Here is a 6,977-nt window from a genome sequence, read left to right as displayed (position 1 = left end):
ATAGACACAGCTACTGCCTGGGATGCTACTGAAGACAAAGAGGGAATGAGAACTATCCTGGTTTCTCCACACCTCCATCTACCTTCTGCTTCACATGGGATCTCCACTCTCTGGATCCATCTGGAAATCAGATGATGCAGAAACCTGGGAAGTACAACCTGGATCAGTTACTCCTTGTGATGTACTGACTGCAGGACAGAGCAAGGAGCATACTTAGGGATTCCATTACCTGCACTAAATAAGCATATGCTGAGTGGATGAATAAAGTCAAGTGTGTGCGGAGTTAGGGTTGCTGGTTGACTCCACATTATGGCAACACTAGCCTTTAACAGCATGGAAGGTTTAGATGTGTAGTAGGGATGCATGTGTAAGGTATATAGAGGTCCCCACCCGGTGTATTATCTAGGGATGTATGGTCTGCCTGCCTTCTCCTATGATGTCCTGTTGCTGATAAGTAACCCTTCTGGCTGGCTGTTTCTTTAGTTTTGCAGTATTGCTTTGGCTGGGGATCCATTCAGACTTATCCAGAATACTTTATGCATTGCTCGTTTTATTTGATATGTTGATTTCATTAATGCCTATGAGAAAAGTTGTATTTTCACTTCCCATTTCTTAGGCAGGAGCATGATACTGAAGCCTCAGGAACAAAGATCATAATACCACCTCAGTTTTAGGGAAACAGAGGAGTATTTCAAATAATTGGGTTAGTCACTATAATCTAGGGAAATCAGCTTTGGGTATCAGTTCCTCTTCAAAGTCTTACCTACAAAGACAAAAGGGAAATATCACCATTAGTAATCCTGAATAAATACACAGGCATCACACACACACACACACACACACACACACACACACACACTAGTGATTTACTCAGGGTAAAAGAAATCTCCATTGGCTTCCAGAATGCAAACTGAATGTTTAGTTCTTCCTAGTTACCCAGACACTGCTTGAAGTAGTAATAAGTAATGAAGGGTCTGAGGATGTCATGGTGAGACTTTTGTAAACTTCCCCTATGATCCATAGTTAAACAAACAGAAATCCACAAAATCACATAGTCCATGTAAATGGTTTAAAAAAAAATAACAATAAAGTCCAGTTGGCTCCTTGCTTGAAATTAGTGTGTCTGTGCAGAAGGTGTCTGAGCTTCACTTTTTTTACACCACTCTCCTTGAATACCAGATTGCAAGCTCAGTGGGTCTCTTGGGCATCATTTCTGGCTCCACATCCAATTTCTTAAATTGAAAATTCAATATAAGTTGCTAAACCTTATCGGGGCTAATTCATTTGCACGGATTAGATGTGATCTTACCCCAGAACATGGGGAAGAAATCATCTTTCTGTCTCTGATGTTTATAATTTTCAATGTCTAATAATCAAGTTTTAAGAAACAAACTACCAGTGGGATTTGTGAATTGCTTTCTCCTTCTAAGTAGCTGCCAAGTGAGTTTGCATTGCTGTTCTTGTTCATCCTTTAATTTTATTCTTAAGGATGAATAAGACAAATTTGTGAAATCAAATTCAGTTGAAAGAGAAAGCATGGTGTGCAAAATGACCTCAAAGAATTACATCCTAGACTTTTGCCCTCAAGTTTTGCATTCCAAAGCCTATCATTTGTAGCACAAGTTACTGGTACCCTGCCCAGGTTCCCTTTGTCAGCTGGCCCACCCTGTGCTCAGCTGATGAGAGTGGAGGTTCATAGCTGCCTCCCTCTCTGGAGGATTACTCTTGTGTACTAGATCTCAAGTCTCACTTGGTTCCATGGTCCAGGGCTGACTGTGAGGCTGAATACTATGGTTATGGGGGAGCATGTGGCATAGGAGCATCTTTATCTCCTTGCAGACTGGAATCAGAGAGAAGTGGAAATGGGAAGATGTCAGGGCCAGAAAACATTCAGGGACACATCTCTTCAACCACCTTCCAATGATCTCCCAATAATCTATTCAAATTTTGAATCTTCCAATGAACTAAACCATGTACAGGTCTAATGGCCTAATTGTCTCATGAGAAGGTCTCATAGATGTAAACAGAGCTGTGCCCTAGTGACTCCTTTGGTCCTTCTTACCCAATAAAAGTGATAATCAAGACTGACTTTTACACCTTGCCTGCTAGGAGGCCCCCTGTCACCCAGCCAGGTGATGATTGTGAGGTTTCTCTCCAGACCAGGAGCTAGCACGTGTCTGATGCCAGAGGTAACAGCTGAACCTCTCTACCTCTGGTTAAGAAAACCTGTGTCGGTACAATCCACCTTCCACAGTGTCACACTCGACAGACTGGAGCTAATTCCTTCTTCATCTCATATCCTTAATATTTTCTCTTGCTTCACCTGAGAATGTTTCTCTCCACAATTTACTTACACTAGAGATGCGGTCCCAGCCTGTGTTTCCATGGACCATTTTAATCTACACAACTATTTAGATACTGCAGGAAATTAACTTCTGAAGACAAAATAAAATGTAAGCCCTTGGGCCACTATCCACTGAAACTGCCAGTGCTAGAATTAGTACTGATGTCTCATGGCAAGTATTATTTGAGAATCTCTGATTTTTAGAATGTAAACTTGATAAATAGGTACGTGTTTAAGTCACTGAAACTAAACACTGAAAGTTCTTAATTCACCAGTGCTGAATGCGTGTCAGCAAACGTTCACTGCTGGCTTTCCAGGCTGGTCCTCTTCCCTCTGCCTATTTTGGTTTTCCTTTCTGCCTGATGGGCACAGTCAACCGCAACTGAGTACCAGTTGTAGGAGGGCACAGGACTAGTTGTCCCGAAGGCATTAACACATCTGGCTGGTTCATGAAAGGCTGTCTAAGGCCACATAACTATTATCTCTCCCTTACAAATGATGAAACAGAGACTAAGTGACTACTGGTACTTGGCCATTAGACATACAGTTAGTAATGACAGTAAAGATTCAAATCCTAGTCTGTGGATAAAACTCATGCTTTTAATCCATGTCTCCATGGTGTAAAATCTAATAAGGACTGTGCGCTGTGCTATGCACCAATGTCCAGCTCCTACACACTTTCTAGATGATAGTTATCAGGACCTTAGTGGAATTACCCCTGGACATGGAACAACATTTCTTTACCCCTCAGCCTGTAGCTGTCTGTGACTGATTCAGGGATCCAGATGCCCAGATGTTTTGTTGGGTGTTCTAACCACCCCTGAAAAGTGCACCCATGCTTGAGCTCTTTCACTTGCCTATCCTGTGTCGCCCTGTCTTGGGGGTACTCCCTTCTCGGATCACTTGCTGTTCAGTTCTTGACTCAAGAGTCCCCGCCTAGGAAAGGCTTTAGGCACTTAGACACTTGGATATTATAGACTTCTGTACCAACCTTTTAGCTTTTAAAATAATAAATGTGTTTATTACGCTATTAACATTTGCATTGTTAAAAGAAAATATAAGTCAAAATAAAATAGAAGTTAAAACACAATTTATACCCCAAGCCACATAAACTAGGAAATTTCTATTTGCATATTGCATAACTACAAGTCTGAGATGTTGTATAATCTGTGCAGTTATCTTTTAATGTAACATTGACAGACTTTATGCCAGTAAAGCTTCCTCTATGGAATAACTGTTTTGCTCACATGGACTTTTCTACTCTGGTTTTGGAAGGTAAGACACAGCTCCCAGCTCCCTATCCTGCCGTTACTGACTATGAACCATTCAGTGTAACACCAGTGTTTTCTCAGGGTATTGGCAGAACTCTGACTTCGCTCTGTTTGGTCTTAGTGTTAAACTGCACTTGAATATCCTTCAAATACAGTTCATTTTCAAATGCACCAAGCCACTAGAATGAAAATGAACATTTCATATGTAGAGAAAAAGTGCAGATAGGATCAGTTTATGTTTACAAATGGCTAAGTTTCTCCATATCACTGAGATGAAGATTCGATACCATGCATTCATTTCTCCTGTTCCTGAATGCAAAAGCATTTCATTGCACATTCCAGAAACAGAGAACCCTGTAGATACATCAGGAGACACCCTTGATATTAGGAGTTGGCGTTTAATGGTTTCCTCTGGCCGAATAAGGGACAATTTGAGAATCAACAAAGCAAATGATGTTAGTAAAGGTTGATATAGAGAGGGAAACTTTTTCTTCTGCTCTGTTAGGTTCAGCACCTGAAGCTTTTGAGTAAGGCTAAAGAAAGGCAGATTAGTAGCAGAAAAATGAAATTTATTTATGTGTCCATATACTTATTGTCCCACAATGGTAAATGGCTCAAAGGGGCATTAGAATTTAAAACTTTTAAAGTTAAACTATTTAGTTGTTTTTATTCCTGTATATGATTATTTCACCCGCATGAATTTAAGGACACGATGTGTGCAATGCCTTTGCAGCCCAGGAGAAGGCAGTGGATCCCCAGGAACAGGAGTTACAGACAGTTGCAGTTATGAGCTGCCTGACAAGAATGCAAAAATGCTGGAGATGGAACCCAGGATCTCTGCAAGAGCAAGCTCTCTAAGTCAGAGCCATTTCATCAGTCTGAGAACATGAGATTTATTAACAAATCTGCATCATACTATACTTCACAAATGTGTACATTTAAGATCATGTAAACTGCAATGTTTAAAAGCAAACTTAATAGGTAAAGGGGAGGAGAAGGGAGCACTTGGGAGAAACAAAACCAACTCGTTTGGAAAATTGAGATTTCAAGAGACAGACATGAGATAGGAAATGCGTGGTAGCGTTTATCTACACAGGTGCAAGGGGTTGCTTCACTGACTTTGGGGCCAAAACCTCCCTGGATAGGGGGTCTGGAACAAATTTGCTTGTGCTTTACCTGCTGTATTAGCTCAGGACAGAAGAAGAATTTATGGCAGATAAATAACCAATTTGAGTTTGGAGTTGTCTCCACAGTTACATCCTATCAAGTAAGAAATAAATGCCTGAGTACTAGTTAAATTACCAAAATTAAGAGAAGAGAATACCTTGGCCAGCAGAGGAAAGGTATTTAAGGAATAGAAACATGACAACATCAGAATATTATCTTATTGTTATTGTGTAAATTCAGAAAGAATCATCCATGGATATTAATATCAGTGCGTAAAACTGATGGGAATGAAAGAAAATATACATACTTTAAAAAATACTCCCCAAGACATCTCGAAGTGCATAGAGAAGAAACTAGAGGACCTCCACTTTAGAGGACACGTGATGATGTGTGATATAACTTCCCAAATTCTAGCTTCTGGTTAAAGAAGTACTGAAGAGTGCCATGTCACATTCTTGGAATTGCTGCCTCAAACATAGTGCTTGAATCTGTTCTCAGAGAAGTAGTGTAACAAAAATTGAGGGATATTTGCAAAACAACTGCCCTGTATTCTTAAGTAGCAATATTATTAAAACAGTAAAAACAAAGGAGGGCTGTTCTAAGGGAAAAGGAACTAAAGACATATAGCAACTGAATGCATTTTCTGGCTGGATTTTTGTTTGCTGTAAAGTTTATTACTTTGAGTAATAGTAAAACCTGAAGAAGTTCTCTAGATAGTTCCTTTATGCATTGGCTTCCTGATATTGACAATGAAAACATCATTGCTCTGTCAGCAGTACAGATTTGGGCAGCTGAAATAAGGTTGTATAAAGGAATTTCTGTACATTTTAAGTAGCCTTAAAAATGGATTTAAAGGTAGAGATAGAAGTGAGGTTTTCCCGAGGAAGAAAGAAACTCCTCCTGTGAATTTCATGGAATGTTCCTGACCAAGAGTCTGACACATCTCATGGCTGTATTATATATTTAGAGACTTGTCCAAACAGCACTCACTCTCTCATAAACCAATTCCTTACAACTCTCCCATCCATCCATCCATCCATCCATCCATCCATCCATCCATCCATCCATCCCATTGCATCCATCATCTATATGTATCATGTTTGAACAGGAAATGCATCCCACTCACCCCCAGGCTCATGTGTTTAACACTTAGTCCCTAGCTAGTAGCACTGTTTGGGGGACATTATAGACACTCTACAAATATGGCCTAACTTGAAGAAATAGTTTTTTGGGGGTCAGTTTTTTAAGTAGCTTCCTGCTTCCTGACAAGCCTCACTGCACTGCCTGCTCCCACCCCCAGAGGCTGAGCCCCACCAGTTTCTGTAATAGACTATTCCCTTTCAAACCATGAGCCAAATAAACCTGTCCTTGCTTAAACTGTTCTGACAGGTATTTTGGACTTAGTGAGGAAAAGTAGATAATATCCATCCACCATCCACTCATCCATCCACCCACCCACTCTCTATTCTACTGTTCTATATCTCTGTCAGAACTTTGACATGACTTCTAAACAATAGTCAGGCCTTAAATTTAAATCCCCCAGACACATTCAGGGGCACTATTTTTATGATAGGCTCCTTTCCCCCATATTTTTATTAGTTCTTGATTCTAGATTTCTTAAATATATCTTTATTCTTTGATTCACTCTCTCCAAAATATTAATGGAATATGGTATCTCTAGTCATTCTCAAATAGTTTTCTAGTATATAAAAATTTTGCTCAAATTATCAGCTATTTTATGAAGACCATCTGGATGGTTCCTTAGTTGCAATTTCTCCAAATTGGAGAAATGTTTATTTTATAGTAGGTAGAGGATAAGGAATTTATCTTCAAAGTGTTCACTAGTGGTTTTAGAATCATAGCTCGGAGTATTCCTATGGCTTTTAGTTTTAATTTGGATCTTTATAGAAGCTACCTAGAAACAGAATTAGGTGTATTTGGGAGGCATCTATCTATCTATCTATCTATCTATCTATCTATCTATCTATCTATCTATCTATCTATCATATTGGCCTTATGACCTTAACTCTATTCCAGAGCTCTATGGTCCAGTGAGAACATACACTTAGACATCCAACCAGATGGTGAGGGAGTCCAATTTTCTTTAGTCTGGGAGAGAGTTGAGAGTTGCTTCTAGAGGTTGTAACTGCTATTCAAGATTGAGTTTTCTGGCATCTGAAAGTCAGATGCAAGAG

At 39.7% G+C, this 6,977-nt stretch overlaps 1 protein-coding gene across 3 annotated transcripts in view; it reads right to left on the bottom strand.

The window, feature by feature from the left end:
• Positions 1-530: 530 nt before the first annotated feature.
• The window catches only part of Ankef1 (ankyrin repeat and EF-hand domain containing 1), a 31,603-nt gene continuing 25,156 nt past the window's right edge, over positions 531-6,977 (bottom strand). For all 3 annotated transcript variants that reach the window (XM_028884503.2, XM_037205251.1, XM_037205250.1), the window contains one exon: positions 531-763. The gene's annotated coding sequence lies outside the window, so the exon portion shown is untranslated. The remainder of the gene's footprint in view (positions 764-6,977) is intronic.

The sequence above is a fragment of the Peromyscus leucopus genome, chromosome 4, assembly GCF_004664715.2.
Source record: "Peromyscus leucopus breed LL Stock chromosome 4, UCI_PerLeu_2.1, whole genome shotgun sequence".
In the NCBI taxonomy this organism is placed as follows: Eukaryota; Metazoa; Chordata; class Mammalia; order Rodentia; family Cricetidae; genus Peromyscus; species Peromyscus leucopus.
Note: the sequence above shows the minus strand (reverse complement) of the source record. Positions and strands in the feature narration are given on the sequence as shown.